Source organism: Corella eumyota, chromosome 6, assembly GCF_963082875.1.
Source record: "Corella eumyota chromosome 6, kaCorEumy4.1, whole genome shotgun sequence".
NCBI lineage: Eukaryota > Metazoa > Chordata > Ascidiacea > Phlebobranchia > Corellidae > Corella > Corella eumyota.
In genome coordinates, this window is record NC_137495.1 from 12,403,222 (window position 1) to 12,418,345 (window position 15,124).

The 15,124-nt window shown below is 23.9% G+C and overlaps 19 non-coding genes across 19 annotated transcripts; all 19 read right to left on the reverse strand.

Annotated features, from left to right (window-relative positions):
- Positions 1-383: 383 nt before the first annotated feature.
- LOC145757570 (U5 spliceosomal RNA) lies at positions 384-499 on the reverse strand. The gene has a single exon (XR_014285603.1). It is a non-coding gene; the product is annotated as a U5 spliceosomal RNA (small nuclear RNA).
- A 569-nt stretch (positions 500-1,068) lies between these two features.
- On the reverse strand, positions 1,069-1,184 carry LOC145757409 (U5 spliceosomal RNA). The gene has a single exon (XR_014285449.1). It is a non-coding gene; the product is annotated as a U5 spliceosomal RNA (small nuclear RNA).
- Positions 1,185-1,799: 615 nt separating this feature from the next.
- Positions 1,800-1,915, reverse strand: LOC145757590 (U5 spliceosomal RNA). The gene has a single exon (XR_014285622.1). It is a non-coding gene; the product is annotated as a U5 spliceosomal RNA (small nuclear RNA).
- Positions 1,916-2,484: 569 nt separating this feature from the next.
- LOC145757460 (U5 spliceosomal RNA) lies at positions 2,485-2,600 on the reverse strand. Its single transcript, XR_014285498.1, has one exon. It is a non-coding gene; the product is annotated as a U5 spliceosomal RNA (small nuclear RNA).
- Positions 2,601-3,169: 569 nt separating this feature from the next.
- LOC145757641 (U5 spliceosomal RNA) lies at positions 3,170-3,285 on the reverse strand. The gene has a single exon (XR_014285668.1). It is a non-coding gene; the product is annotated as a U5 spliceosomal RNA (small nuclear RNA).
- A 569-nt stretch (positions 3,286-3,854) lies between these two features.
- Positions 3,855-3,970, reverse strand: LOC145757410 (U5 spliceosomal RNA). Its single transcript, XR_014285450.1, has one exon. It is a non-coding gene; the product is annotated as a U5 spliceosomal RNA (small nuclear RNA).
- Positions 3,971-4,585: 615 nt separating this feature from the next.
- Positions 4,586-4,701, reverse strand: LOC145757494 (U5 spliceosomal RNA). Its single transcript, XR_014285531.1, has one exon. It is a non-coding gene; the product is annotated as a U5 spliceosomal RNA (small nuclear RNA).
- A 615-nt stretch (positions 4,702-5,316) lies between these two features.
- Positions 5,317-5,432, reverse strand: LOC145757412 (U5 spliceosomal RNA). The gene has a single exon (XR_014285452.1). It is a non-coding gene; the product is annotated as a U5 spliceosomal RNA (small nuclear RNA).
- Positions 5,433-6,000: 568 nt separating this feature from the next.
- On the reverse strand, positions 6,001-6,117 carry LOC145757577 (U5 spliceosomal RNA). Its single transcript, XR_014285610.1, has one exon. It is a non-coding gene; the product is annotated as a U5 spliceosomal RNA (small nuclear RNA).
- A 576-nt stretch (positions 6,118-6,693) lies between these two features.
- LOC145757578 (U5 spliceosomal RNA) lies at positions 6,694-6,810 on the reverse strand. Its single transcript, XR_014285611.1, has one exon. It is a non-coding gene; the product is annotated as a U5 spliceosomal RNA (small nuclear RNA).
- A 578-nt stretch (positions 6,811-7,388) lies between these two features.
- LOC145757413 (U5 spliceosomal RNA) lies at positions 7,389-7,504 on the reverse strand. The gene has a single exon (XR_014285453.1). It is a non-coding gene; the product is annotated as a U5 spliceosomal RNA (small nuclear RNA).
- A 578-nt stretch (positions 7,505-8,082) lies between these two features.
- On the reverse strand, positions 8,083-8,198 carry LOC145757415 (U5 spliceosomal RNA). The gene has a single exon (XR_014285454.1). It is a non-coding gene; the product is annotated as a U5 spliceosomal RNA (small nuclear RNA).
- Positions 8,199-8,776: 578 nt separating this feature from the next.
- LOC145757416 (U5 spliceosomal RNA) lies at positions 8,777-8,892 on the reverse strand. The gene has a single exon (XR_014285455.1). It is a non-coding gene; the product is annotated as a U5 spliceosomal RNA (small nuclear RNA).
- Positions 8,893-9,470: 578 nt separating this feature from the next.
- LOC145757417 (U5 spliceosomal RNA) lies at positions 9,471-9,586 on the reverse strand. Its single transcript, XR_014285456.1, has one exon. It is a non-coding gene; the product is annotated as a U5 spliceosomal RNA (small nuclear RNA).
- A 577-nt stretch (positions 9,587-10,163) lies between these two features.
- LOC145757418 (U5 spliceosomal RNA) lies at positions 10,164-10,279 on the reverse strand. Its single transcript, XR_014285457.1, has one exon. It is a non-coding gene; the product is annotated as a U5 spliceosomal RNA (small nuclear RNA).
- Positions 10,280-10,848: 569 nt separating this feature from the next.
- On the reverse strand, positions 10,849-10,964 carry LOC145757424 (U5 spliceosomal RNA). The gene has a single exon (XR_014285463.1). It is a non-coding gene; the product is annotated as a U5 spliceosomal RNA (small nuclear RNA).
- Positions 10,965-11,533: 569 nt separating this feature from the next.
- Positions 11,534-11,649, reverse strand: LOC145757506 (U5 spliceosomal RNA). Its single transcript, XR_014285543.1, has one exon. It is a non-coding gene; the product is annotated as a U5 spliceosomal RNA (small nuclear RNA).
- Positions 11,650-12,218: 569 nt separating this feature from the next.
- Positions 12,219-12,334, reverse strand: LOC145757419 (U5 spliceosomal RNA). Its single transcript, XR_014285458.1, has one exon. It is a non-coding gene; the product is annotated as a U5 spliceosomal RNA (small nuclear RNA).
- A 568-nt stretch (positions 12,335-12,902) lies between these two features.
- On the reverse strand, positions 12,903-13,018 carry LOC145757496 (U5 spliceosomal RNA). Its single transcript, XR_014285533.1, has one exon. It is a non-coding gene; the product is annotated as a U5 spliceosomal RNA (small nuclear RNA).
- Between the last annotated feature and the right edge of the window lie 2,106 nt (positions 13,019-15,124).

The window sequence follows — 15,124 nt, forward strand, 5'->3', positions numbered from 1 at the left end:
TACTAAATTATAAAAACTAGCAATCATATTTAAATGGGTTTTTATTATTAATTAAATCTCAGTTAAAAATAAAAAAATATTTCAGAAATTACACTCTTGTTTCAGTTGGTCACTTAAAATAAAGTGTAACTCAAAATTAATCCTATTCACAGATATCTTTGGTTAAGACAAACTTTTACACGATTTGTTTAATAAAGGTGAAAAATATACATCTAGAACAAATACACTTTTCAGTTCAACAATTTTCGCCTCCTAAAAAACTCTAAAAACTCAAGTTTAAAACTTTTCTTCAAGTTTACTTTATTTCTAAAAATAGCTTGTAAATTACATTAACAAATACAAAATAATGCAGTAATCAACAGAAATGAATTTTAAGTAAAATCGCCTACTAATAAAAGTAGGATATTCAAAAACAAAATTAACTCAAAAATACTCTTATCTACGGAAATCTTTAGTAAAAGGCGAAAGATTTACTCGATATGAATAAAAGTCCGAGTAAAATATTTTTATTGAAACTGAAGTATATTTCACAATTAAATAAATTAATTTGTGGTGTTTGTGATCAGTTATAAGTTAAAACAGATACACTTCACTAACAAAAACTCAAATAACAATATAATTTTAACAAACTTCAAGAAAAAGTTTGTTGTAATAAGCAGTCAAAGTTTGGCCACTGCATTTTCAATGCTAAACACTCGATTTTAGCAGTTTCATTAAAATATTACTAAATTATAAAAACTAGCAATAATATTTAAATAGGTTTTTATTATTAATTAAATCTCAGTTAAAAATAAAAAAAATATTTCAGAAAAAAGTCAAAATCAATCCTATTCACAGATATCTTTGGTTAAGACAAACATTTACACGATTTGTATAATAAAGGTGAAAAATATACATCTAGAACAAAGACACTTTTCAGTTCAACAATTTTCGCCTCCTAAAAAACACTAAAAACTCAAGTTTAAAACTTTTCTTCAAGTTTACTTTATTTCTAAAAATAGCTTGTTAATTACATTAACAAATACAAAATAATGCAGTAATCAACAGAAATGAATTTTAGATAAAATCGCCTACTAATTAAAGTAGGCCTTTCAAAAACAAAATTAACTCAAAAATACTCTTATCCACGGAAATCTTTAGTAAAAGGCGAAAGATTTACTCGATATGAATAAAAGTCCGAGTAAAATATTTTTATTGAAACTGAAGTATATTTCGCAATTAAATAATATAATTTGTGGTGTTTGTGATCAGTTAAAAGTTAAAACAGATACACTTAATACATTTTACTAACAAAAACTTAAATAACAATATAATTTTAACAAACTTCAAGAAAAAGTTTGTTGTAATAAGCAGTCAAAGTTTGGCCACTGCATTTTTAATGCTAGACACTCGATTATATCAGTTTTATTTAAATATTACTAAATTATAAAAACTAGCAATCATATTTAAATGGGTTTTTATTATTAATTAAATCTCAGTTAAAAATAAAAAAATATTTCAGAAATTACACTCTTGTTTCAGTTGGTCACTTAAAATAAAGTGTAACTCAAAATTAATCCTATTCACAGATATCTTTGGTTAAGACAAACTTTTACACGATTTGTATAATAAAGGTGAAAAATATACATCTAGAACAAATACACTTTTCAGTTCAACAATTTTCGCCTCCTAAAAAACACTAAAAACTAAAGTTTAAAACTTTTCTTCAAGTTTACTTTATTTCTAAAAATAGCTTGTAAATTACATTAACAAATACAAAATAATGCAGTAATCAACAGAAATGAATTTTAAGTAAAATCGCCTACTAATAAAAGTAGGACTTTCAAAAACAAAATTAACTCAAAAATACTCTTATCTACGGAAATCTTTAGTAAAAGGCGAAAGATTTACTCGATATGAATAAAAGACCGAGTAAAATATTTTTATTGAAACTGAAGTATATTTCACAATTAAATAAATTAATTTGTGGTGTTTGTGATCAGTTATAAGTTAAAACAGATACACTTCACTAACAAAAACTCAAATAACAATATAATTTTAACAAACTTCAAGAAAAAGTTTGTTGTAATAAGCAGTCAAAGTTTGGCCACTGCATTTTCAATGCTAAAAACTCGATTATAGCAGTTTTATTAAAATATTACTAAATTATAAAAACTAGCAATAATATTTAAATAGGTTTTTATTATTAATTAAATCTCAGTTAAAAATAAAAAAAATATTTCAGAAAAAAGTCAAAATCAATCCTATTCACAGATATCTTTGGTTAAGACAAACATTTACACGATTTGTATAATAAAGGTGAAAAATATACATCTAGAACAAAGACACTTTTCAGTTCAACAATTTTCGCCTCCTAAAAAACACAAAAAACTCAAGTTTAAAACTTTTCTTCAAGTTTACTTTATTTCTAAAAATAGCTTGTTAATTACATTAACAAATACAAAATAATGCAGTAATCAACAGAAATAAATTTTAGATAAAAACGCCTACTAATTAAAGTATGCCTTTCAAAAACAAAATTAACTCAAAAATACTCTTATCCACGGAAATCTTTAGTAAAAGGCGAAAGATTTACTCGATATGAATAAAAGTCCGAGTAAAAGATTTTTATTGAAACTGAAGTATATTTCACAATTAAATAAATTAATTTGTGGTGTTTGTGATCAGTTATAAGTTAAAACAGATACACTTCACTAACAAAAACTCAAATAACAATATAATTTTAACAAACTTCAGGAAAAAGTTTGTTGTAATAAGCAATCAAAGTTTGCCCACTGCATTTTCAATGCTAAACACTCGATTATAGCGGTTTTATTAAAATATTACTAAATTATAAAAACTAGCAATAATATTTAAATAGGTTTTTATTATTAATTAAATCTCAGTTAAAAATAAAAAAAATATTTCAGAAAAAAGTCAAAATCAATCCTATTTACAGATATCTTTGGTTAAGACAAACATTTACACGATTTGTATAATAAAGGTGAAAAATATACATCTAGAACAAAGACACTTTTCAGTTCAACAATTTTCGCCTCCTAAAAAACACTAAAAACTCAAGTTTAAAACTTTTCTTCAAGTTTACTTTATTTCTAAAAATAGCTTGTAAATTACATTAACAAATACAAAATAATGCAGTAATCAACAGAAATGAATTTTAAGTAAAATCGCCTACTAATAAAAGTAGGACTTTCAAAAACAAAATTAACTCAAAAATACTCTTATCTACGGAAATCTTTAGTAAAAGGCGAAAGATTTACTCGATATGAATAACAGACCGAGTAAAATATTTTTATTGAAACTGAAGTATATTTCACAATTAAATAAATTAATTTGTGGTGTTTGTGATCAGTTATAAGTTAAAACAGATGCACTTCACTAACAAAAACTCAAATAACAATATAATTTTAACAAACTTCAAGAAAAAGTTTGTTGTAATAAGCAGTCAAAGTTTGGCCACTGCATTTTCAATGCTAAACACTCGATTATAGCAGTTTTATTAAAATATTACTAAATTATAAAAACTAGCAATAATATTTAAATAGGTTTTTATTATTAATTAAATCTCAGTTAAAAATAAAAAAAATATTTCAGAAAAAAGTCAAAATCAATCCTATTCACAGATATCTTTGGTTAAGACAAACATTTACACGATTTGTATAATAAAGGTGAAAAATATACATCTAGAACAAAGACACTTTTCAGTTCAACAATTTTCGCCTCCTAAAAAACACAAAAAACTCAAGTTTAAAACTTTTCTTCAAGTTTACTTTATTTCTAAAAATAGCTTATTAATTACATTAACAAATACAAAATAATGCAGTAATCAACAGAAATAAATTTTAGATAAAATCGCCTACTAATTAAAGTAGGCCTTTCAAAAACAAAATTAACTCAAAAATACTCTTATCCACGGAAATCTTTAGTAAAAGGCGAAAGATTTACTCGATATGAATAAAAGTCCGAGTAAAATATTTTTATTGAAACTGAAGTATATTTCACAATTAAATAAATTAATTTGTGGTGTTTGTGATCAGTTAAAAGTTAAAACAGATACACTTAATACATTTTACTAACAAAAACTTAAATAACAATATAATTTTAACAAACTTCAAGAAAAAGTATGTTGTAATAAGCAGTCAAAGTTTGGCCACTGCATTTTTAATGCTAGACACTCGATTATATCAGTTTTATTTAAATAATACTAAATTATAAAAACTAGCAATCATATTTAAATGGGTTTTTATTATTAATTAAATCTCAGTTAAAAATAAAAAAATATTTCAGAAATTACACTCTTGTTTCAGTTGGTCACTTAAAATAAAGTGTAACTCAAAATTAATCCTATTCACAGATATCTTTGGTTAAGACAAACTTTTACACGATTTGTATAATAAAGGTGAAAAATATACATCTAGAACAAATACACTTTTCAGTTCAACAATTTTCGCCTCCTAAAAAACACAAAAAACTCAAGTTTAAAACTTTTCTTCAAGTTTACTTTATTTCTAAAAATAGCTTGTTAATTACATTAACAAATACAAAATAATGCAGTAATCAACAGAAATAAATTTTAGATAAAATCGCCTACTAATTAAAGTAGGCCTTTCAAAAACAAAATTAACTCAAAAATACTCTTATCCACGGAAATCTTTAGTAAAATGCGAAAGATTTACTCGATATGAATAAAAGTCCGAGTAAAATATTTTTATTGAAACTGAAGTATATTTCACAATTAAATAAATTAATTTGTGGTGTTTGTGATCAGTTAAAAGTTAAAACAGATACACTTAATACATTTTACTAACAAAAACTTAAATAACAATATAATTTTAACAAACTTCAAGAAAAAGTTTGTTGTAATAAGCAGTCAAAGTTTGGCCACTGCATTTTTAATGCTAGACACTCGATTATATCAGTTTTATTTAAATAATACTAAATTATAAAAACTAGCAATCATATTTAAATGGGTTTTTATTATTAATTAAATCTCAGTTAAAAATAAAAAAATATTTCAGAAATTACACTCTTGTATCAGTTGGTCACTTAAAATAAAGTGTAACTCAAAATTAATCCTATTCACAGATATCTTTGGTTAAGACAAACTTTTACACGATTTGTATAATAAAGGTGAAAAATATACATCTAGAACAAATACACTTTTCAGTTCAACAATTTTCGCCTCCTAAAAAACACAAAAAACTCAAGTTTAAAACTTTTCTTCAAGTTTACTTTATTTCTAAAAATAGCTTGTTAATTACATTAACAAATACAAAATAATGCAGTAATCAACAGAAATAAATTTTAGATAAAATCGCCTACTAATTAAAGTAGGCCTTTCAAAAACAAAATTAACTCAAAAATACTCTTATCCACGGAAATCTTTAGTAAAAGGCGAAAGATTTACTCGATATGAATAAAAGTCCGAGTAAAAGATTTTTATTGAAACTGAAGTATATTTCACAATTAAATAAATTAATTTGTGGTGTTTGTGATCAGTTATAAGTTAAAACAGATACAATTCACTAACAAAAACTCAAATAACAATATAATTTTAACAAACTTCAAGAAAAAGTTTGTTGTAATAAGCAGTCAAAGTTTGGCCACTGCATTTTTAATGCTAGACACTCGATTATAGCAGTTTCATTAAAATATTACTAAATTATAAAAACTAGCAATAATATTTAAAAAGGTTTTTATTATTAATTAAATCTCAGTTAAAAATAAAAAAAATATTTCAGAAAAAAGTCAAAATCAATCCTATTCACAGATATCTTTGATTAAGACAAACATTTACACGATTTGTATAATAAAGGTGAAGAATATACATCTAGAACAAAGACACTTTTCAGTTCAACAATTTTCGCCTCCTAATAAACACTAAAAACTCAAGTTTAAAACTTTTCTTCAAGTTTACTTTATTTCTAAAAATAGCTTGTTAATTACATTAACAAATACAAAATAATGCAGTAATCAACAGAAATGAATTTTAGATAAAATCGCCTACTAATTAAAGTAGGCGTTTCAAAAACAAAATTAACTCAAAAATACTCTTATCCACGGAAATCTTTAGTAAATGGCGAAAGATTTACTCGATATGAATAAAAGTCCGCGTAAAATATTTTTATTGAAACTGCAGTATATTTCCCAATAAATAAATTAATTTGTGGTGTTTGTGATCAGTTATAAGTTAAAACAGATACACTTAATACATTTCACTAACAAAAACTCAAATAACAATATAATTTTAACAAACTTCAAGAAAAAGTTTGTTGTAAAAAGCAGTCAAAGTTTGGCCACTGCATTTTTAATGCTAGACACTCGATTATAGCAGTTTCATTAAAATATTACTAAATTATAAAAACTAGCAATAATATTTAAAAAGGTTTTTATTATTAATTAAATCTCAGTTAAAAATAAAAAAAATATTTCAGAAAAAAGTCAAAATCAATCCTATTCACAGATATCTTTGATTAAGACAAACATTTACACGATTTGTATAATAAAGGTGAAAAATATACATCTAGAACAAAGACACTTTTCAGTTCAACAATTTTCGCCTCCTAAAAAACACTAAAAACTCAAGTTTAAAACTTTTCTTCAAGTTTACTTTATTTCTAAAAATAGCTTGTTAATTACATTAACAAATACAAAATAATGCAGTAATCAACGGAAATGAATTTTAGATAAAATCGCCTACTAATTAAAGTAGGCGTTTCAAAAACAAAATTAACTCAAAAATACTCTTATCCACGGAAATCTTTAGTAAATGGCGAAAGATTTACTCGATATGAATAAAAGTCCGCGTAAAATATTTTTATTGAAACTGAAGTATATTTCCCAATTAAATAAATTAATTTGTGGTGTTTGTGATCAGTTATAAGTTAAAACAGATACACTTAATACATTTCACTAACAAAAACTCAAATAACAATATAATTTTAACAAACTTCAAGAAAAAGTTTGTTGTAATAAGCAGTCAAAGTTTGGCCACTGCATTTTCAATGCTAAACACTCCATTATAGCGGTTTTATTAAAATATTACTAAATTATAAAAACTAGCAATAATATTTAAATAGGTTTTTATTATTAATTAAATCTCAGTTAAAAATAAAAAAAATATTTCAGAAAAAAGTCAAAATCAATCCTATTTACAGATATCTTTGGTTAAGACAAACATTTACACGATTTGTATAATAAAGGTGAAAAATATACATCTAGAACAAAGACACTTTTCAGTTCAACAATTTTCGCCTCCTAAAAAACACTAAAAACTCAAGTTTAAAACTTTTCTTCAAGTTTACTTTATTTCTAAAAATAGCTTGTTAATTACATTAACAAATACAAAATAATGCAGTAATCAACAGAAATGAATTTTAGATAAAATCGCCTACTAATTAAAGTAGGCCTTTCAAAAACAAAATTAACTCAAAAATACTCTTATCCACGGAAATCTTTAGTAAAAGGCGAAAGATTTACTCGATATGAATAAAAGTCCGAGTAAAATATTTTTATTGAAACTGAAGTATATTTCCCAATTAAATAAATTAATTTGTGGTGTTTGTGATCAGTTATAAGTTAAAACAGATACACTTAATACATTTCACTAACAAAAACTCAAATAACAATATAATTTTAACAAACTTCAAGAAAAAGTTTGTTGTAATAAGCAGTCAAAGTTTGGCCACTGCATTTCCAATGCTAGACACTCGATTATAGCAGTTTCATTAAAATATTACTAAATTATAAAAACTAGCAATAATATTTAAAAAGGTTTTTATTATTAATTAAATCTCAGTTAAAAATAAAAAAAATATTTCAGAAAAAAGTCAAAATCAATCCTATTCACAGATATCTTTAGTTAAGACAAACACTTACACGATTTGTATAATAAAGGTGAAAAATATACATCTAGAACAAAGACACTTTTCAGTTTAACAATTTTCGCCTCCTAAAAAACACAAAAAACTCAAGTTTAAAACTTTTCTTCAAGTTTACTTTATTTCTAAAAATAGCTTGTTAATTACATTAACAAATACAAAAAAATGCAGTAATCAACAGAAATGAATTTTAGATAAAATCGCCTACTAATTAAAGTAGGCCTTTCAAAAACAAAATTAACTCAAAAATACTCTTATCCACGGAAATCTTTAGTAAAAGGCGAAAGATTTACTCGATATGAATAAAAGTCCGAGTAAAAGATTTTTATTGAAACTGAAGTATATTTCACAATTAAATAAATTAATTTGTGGTGTTTGTGATCAGTTATAAGTTAAAACAGATACACTTAATACATTTCACTAACAAAAACTCAAATAACAATATAATTTTAACAAACTTCAAGAAAAAGTTTGTTGTAATAAGCAGTCAAAGTTTGGCCACTGCATTTTTAATGCTAGACACTCGATTATAGCAGTTTCATTAAAATATTACTAAATTATAAAAACTAGCAATAATATTTAAAAAGGTTTTTATTATTAATTAAATCTCAGTTAAAAATAAAAAAAATATTTCAGAAAAAAGTCAAAATCAATCCTATTCACAGATATCTTTGGTTAAGACAAACATTTACACGATTTGTATAATAAAGGTGAAAAATATACATCTAGAACAAAGACACTTTTCAGTTCAACAATTTTCGCCTCCTAAAAAACACTAAAAACTCAAGTTTAAAACTTTTCTTCAAGTTTACTTTATTTCTAAAAATAGCTTGTTAATTACATTAACAAATACAAAATAATGCAGTAATCAACAGAAATGAATTTTAGATAAAATCGCCTACTAATTAAAGTAGGCCTTTCAAAAACAAAATTAACTCAAAAATACTCTTATCCACGGAAATCTTTAGTAAAAGGCGAAAGATTTACTCGATATGAATAAAAGTCCGAGTAAAATATTTTTATTGAAACTGAAGTATATTTCCCAATTAAATAAATTAATTTGTGGTGTTTGTGATCAGTTATAAGTTAAAACAGATACACTTAATACATTTCACTAACAAAAACTCAAATAACAATATAATTTTAACAAACTTCAAGAAAAAGTTTGTTGTAATAAGCAGTCAAAGTTTGGCCACTGCATTTTCAATGCTAGACACTCGATTATAGCAGTTTCATTAAAATATTACTAAATTATAAAAACTAGCAATAATATTTAAAAAGGTTTTTATTATTAATTAAATCTCAGTTAAAAATAAAAAAAATATTTCAGAAAAAAGTCAAAATCAATCCTATTCACAGATATTTTTAGTTAAGTCAAACACTTACACGATTTGTATAATAAAGGTGAAAAATATACATCTAGAACAAAAACACTTTTCAGTTTAACAATTTTCGCCTCCTAAAAAACACAAAAAACTCAAGTTTAAAACTTTTCTTCAAGTTTACTTTATTTCTAAAAATAGCTTGTTAATTACATTAACAAATACAAAATAATGCAGTAATCAACAAAAATGAATTTTAGATAAAATCGCCTACTAATTAAAGTAGGCCTTTCAAAAACAAAATTAACTCAAAAATACTCTTATCCACGGAAATCTTTAGTAAAAGGCGAAAGATTTACTCGATATGAATAAAAGTCCGAGTAAAATATTTTTATTGAAACTGAAGTATATTTCACAATTAAATAAATTAATTTGTGGTGTTTGTGATCAGTTATAAGTTAAAACAGATACACTTAATACATTTCACTAACAAAAACTCAAATAACAATATAATTTTAACAAACTTCAAGAAAAAGTTTGTTGTAATAAGCAGTCAAAGTTTGGCCACTGCATTTTTAATGCTAGACACTCGATTATAGCAGTTTCATTAAAATATTACTAAATTATAAAAACTAGCAATAATATTTAAAAAGGTTTTTATTATTAATTAAATCTCAGTTAAAAATAAAAAAATATTTCAGAAAAAAGTCAAAATCAATCCTATTTACACATATCTTTGGTTAAGACAAACATTTACACGATTTGTATAATAAAGGTGAAAAATATACATCTAGAACAAAGACACTTTTCAGTTCAACAATTTTCGCCTCCTAAAAAACACTAAAAACTCAAGTTTAAAACTTTTCTTCAAGTTTACTTTATTTCTAAAAATAGCTTGTTAATTACATTAACAAATACAAAATAATGCAGTAATCAACAGAAATGAATTTTAGATAAAATCGCCTACTAATTAAAGTAGGCCTTTCAAAAACAAAATTAACTCAAAAATACTCTTATCCACGGAAATCTTTAGTAAAAGGCGAAAGATTTACTCGATATGAATAAAAGTCCGAGTAAAATTTTTTTATTGAAACTGAAGTATATTTCCCAATTAAATAAATCAATTTGTGGTGTTTGTGATCAGTTATAAGTTAAAACAGATACACTTCACTAACAAAAACTCAAATAACAATATAATTTTAACAAACTTCAAGAAAAAGTTTGTTGTAAAAAGCAGTCAAAGTTTGGCCACTGCATTTTCAATGCTAAACACTCGATTATAGCAGTTTTATTAAAATATTACTAAATTATAAAAACTAGCAATAATATTTAAATAGGTTTTTATTATTAATTAAATCTCAGTTAAAAATAAAAAAAATATTTCAGAAAAAAGTCAAAATCAATCCTATTCACAGATATCTTTGGTTAAGACAAACATTTACACGATTTGTATAATAAAGGTGAAAAATATACATCTAGAACAAAGACACTTTTCAGTTTAACAATTTTCGCCTCCTAAAAAACACAAAAAACTCAAGTTTAAAACTTTTCTTCAAGTTTACTTTATTTCTAAAAATAGCTTGTTAATTACATTAACAAATACAAAATAATGCAGTAATCAACAAAAATGAATTTTAGATAAAATCGCCTACTAATTAAAGTAGGCCTTTCAAAAACAAAATTAACTCAAAAATACTTTTATCCACGGAAATCTTTAGTAAAAGGCGAAAGATTTACTCGATATGAATAAAAGTCCGAGTAAAAGATCTTTATTGAAACTGAAGTAAATTTCACAATTAAATAAATTAATTTGAGGTGTTTGTGATCAGTTTTAAGTTAAAACAGATACACTTTACTAACAAAAAATCAAATAACAATATAATTTTAACAAACTTCAAGAAAAAGTTTGTTGTAATAAGCAGTCAAAGTTTGGCCACTGCATTTTCAATGCTAAACACTCGATTATAGCAGTTTTATTAAAATATTACTAAATTATAAAAACTAGCAATAATATTAAAATAGGTTTTTATTATTAATTAAATCTCAGTTAAAAATAAAAAAAATATTTCAGAAAAAAGTCAAAATCAATCCTATTCACAGATATCTTTGGTTAAGACAAACATTTACACGATTTGTATAATAAAGGTGAAAAATATACATCTAGAACAAAGACACTTTTCAGTTCAACAATTTTCGTCTCCTAAAAAACACTAAAAACTCAAGTATAAAACTTTTCTTCAAGTTTACTTTATTTCTAAAAATAGCTTGTTAATTACATTAACAAATACAAAATAATGCAGTAATCAACAGAAATGAATTTTAGATAAAATCGCCTACTAATTAAAGTAGGCCTTTCAATAACAAAATTAACTCAAAAATACTCTTATCCACGGAAATCTTTAGTAAAAGGCGAAAGATTTACTTGATATGAATAAAAGTCCGAGTAAAAGATTTTTATTGAAACTGAAGTATATTTCACAATTAAATAAATTAATTTGTGGTGTTTGTGATCAGTTATAAGTTAAAACAGATACACTTCACTAACAAAAACTCAAATAACAATATAATTTTAACAAACTTCAAGAAAAAGTTTGTTGTAATAAGCAGTCAAAGTTTGGCCACTGCATTTTCAATGCTAAACACTCGATTATAGCAGTTTTATTAAAATATTACTAAATTATAAAAACTAGCAATAATATTTAAATAGGTTTTTATTATTAATTAAATCTCAGTTAAAAATAAAAAAAATATTTCAGAAAAAAGTCGAAATCAATCCTATTTACAGATATCTTTGGTTAAGACAAACATTTACACGATTTGTATAATAAAGGTGAAAAATATACATCTAGAACAAAGACACTTTTCAGTTCAACAATTTTCGCCTCCTAAAAAACACTAAAAACTCAAGTTTAAAACTTTTCTTCAAGTTTACTTTATTTCTAAAAATAGCTTGTAAATTACATTAACAAATACAAAATAATGCAGTAATCAACAGAAATGAATTTTAGATAAAATCGCCTACTAATTAAAGTAGGCCTTTCAAAAACAAAATTAACTCAAAAATACTCTTATCCACGGAAATCTTTAGTAAAAGGCGAAAGATTTACTCGATATGAATAAAAGTCCGAGTAAAATATTTTTATTGAAACTGAAGTATATTTCACAATTAAATAAATTAACTTGTGGTGTTTGTGATCAGTTATAAGTTAAAACAGATACACTTAATACATTTCACTAACAAAAACTCAAATAACAATATAATTTTAACAAACTTCAAGAAAAAGTTTGTTGTAATAAGCAGTCAAAGTTTGGCCACTGCATTTTTAATGCTAGACACTCGATTATAGCAGTTTCATTAAAATATTACTAAATTATAAAAACTAGCAATAATATTTAAAAAGGTTTTTATTATTAATTAAATCTCAGTTAAAAATAAAAAAAATATTTCAGAAAAAAGTCAAAATCAATCCTATTCACAGATATCTTTGGTTAAGACAAACATTTACACGATTTGTATAATAAAGGTGAAAAATATACATCTAGAACAAAGACACTTTTCAGTTCAACAATTTTTGCCTACTAAAAACTCAAGTTTAAAAATTTTCTTCAAGTTTACTGTATTTCTAAAAATAGCTTGTTAATTACATTAACAAATACAAAATAATGCATTAATCAACAGAAATGAATTTTAGGTAAAATCGCCTACTAATAAAAGTAGGCCTTTCAAAAACAAAATTAACTCAAAAATACTCTTATCCACGGAAATCTTTAGTAAAAGGCGAAAGATTTACTCGATATTAATAAAAGTCAGAGTAAAATACCTTTATTGAAACTGAACTATATTTCACAATTAAATAAATTAATTTGTGGTGTTTGTGATCAGTTATAAGTTGAAACAGATACACTTCACTAACAAAAACTCGAATAACAATATAATTTTAACAAACTTCAAGAAAAAGCTTGTTGTAATTAGCAGTCAAAGTTTGGCCACTGCATTTTCAATGCTACTCTCGATTTTATCAGTTTTATTTAAATATTACTAAATTATAAAAACTAGGAATAATATTTAAATGGGTTTTTATTATTTATTTAAATCTCAGTTAAAAATAGAAAGAATATTTCAGAAATTACACTCTTGTTTCAGTTGGTCACTTAAAATAAAGTGTAACTCAAAATCAATCCTATTCACAGATATCCTTGGTTAAGACAAACATTTACACGATTTGTATAATAAAGGTGAAAAATATACATCTAGAACAAAGACACTTTTCAGTTCAACAATTTTCGCCTCCTAAAAACTCAGTTTAAAAGTTTTCTTCAAGTTTACTTTATTTCTAAAAATTGCTTGTTAATTACATTAACAAATACAAAACAATGCAGTAATCAACAGAAATGAATTTTAGGTAAAATCGCCTACTAATAAAAGTAGGCCTTTCAAAAACAAAATTACCTCAAAAAAACTCTTATCCACGGAAATCTTTAGTAAAAGGCGAATTGTCATCATACTTATTATGGTTCGAAATCTTAGATTTCGAAACATATTGTTATTGTCATTATACTTATTATTATTATTATTATTATTATTTTTATTATTATTATTATTATTATTCTTATTCTTTCTAGTCCCAATTTTGAAAGAAGATATCTTTAGTTCCTTAGAATTTAAAACTCTGAAATTTTAGTATGTTGTTTATTATCAGATTATGTTTGCATTCTCTTATTTACAACATTTAATTATCACTAATTACTAATTAATAAGTGTTTATTTATTAAAATTTAAAGGTTGTTATTAATTTTTTAAATCTTGGTCAATTGTATATCATGATATTGGTAACTCAAAAATGAATTAAAATTTTAATTTTTATCACTAATTACTAATTAATAGGTGTTTATTATAATTTAAAGGTTGTTATTAACTTTTTAAATTTTGGTCAATTGTATATCATGATATGAGTAACTCAAAAACGAATTAAAATTTTAATTTTTATCACTAATTACTAATTAATAGGTGTTTGTTTATTAAAATTTAAGGGTTGTTATTAACTTTTTAAATCGTGGTCAATTGTATATCATAATATTACTAACTCAAAAATGAATTAATATTTTAATTTTTATTACTAATTACTAACTAATAGGTGTTTGTTCATTAAAATTTTAAGATTGTTGTTAATTTACTAAATCTTGGTCAATTGTATACAAAGGTGGTCACCAAATCGTTAATGCGTTAAACGTTAAATAACGAAGTTGGATTTTTTGTTAAAGGTTAAATTTTAAGTTAATTTTAAAAATCGTTATCGGACCTGTTAACTTTCGTTAAATTGTACTTCCGTTAAATTAAGCCCGTTAACTCAATATTTTACAAGTAAATCCATGGTAATATAAGGAATATATATGTTTAATATCGCCGTTTATCGGGTTTAAACGTTGCAATTTTTAAACGATGTAAGTAATTACTATCCGGTCACTGTTATTTGGGCATTAGGCCTGTGCCAGTTTTAAAAACTTCTTCTAAACCATTTTCGTCTAGTTAAAACATCGATTAAGAAAAATACTATTTTTTTATAAAAAAGGTAATTTCTTTGTTTGTTTTAATTAAATTTTAACGTTAACGTTCAATGATAACTTCCGTTACATTTGGTTTAATTTAACGAAAAAACGTTAGCGAAGTTACTATATTGTGTAACGAATAACCATTTAACGAAGTTGCTTTTTCGTTTAACTGTGCCCACCTATGATTGTATATCATGATATTAGTAACTCGAAAATAAAATAGAATTTTAATTTTTATCACTAATTACTAATTAATAAGTGTTTGTTTATTAAAACTCAAAGGTTGTTGTTAATTTTTTGTCAAATGTATATCATGATATTAGTAACTCAAAAAACGAATTAAAATTTTAATTTTTATCACTAATTATTAAT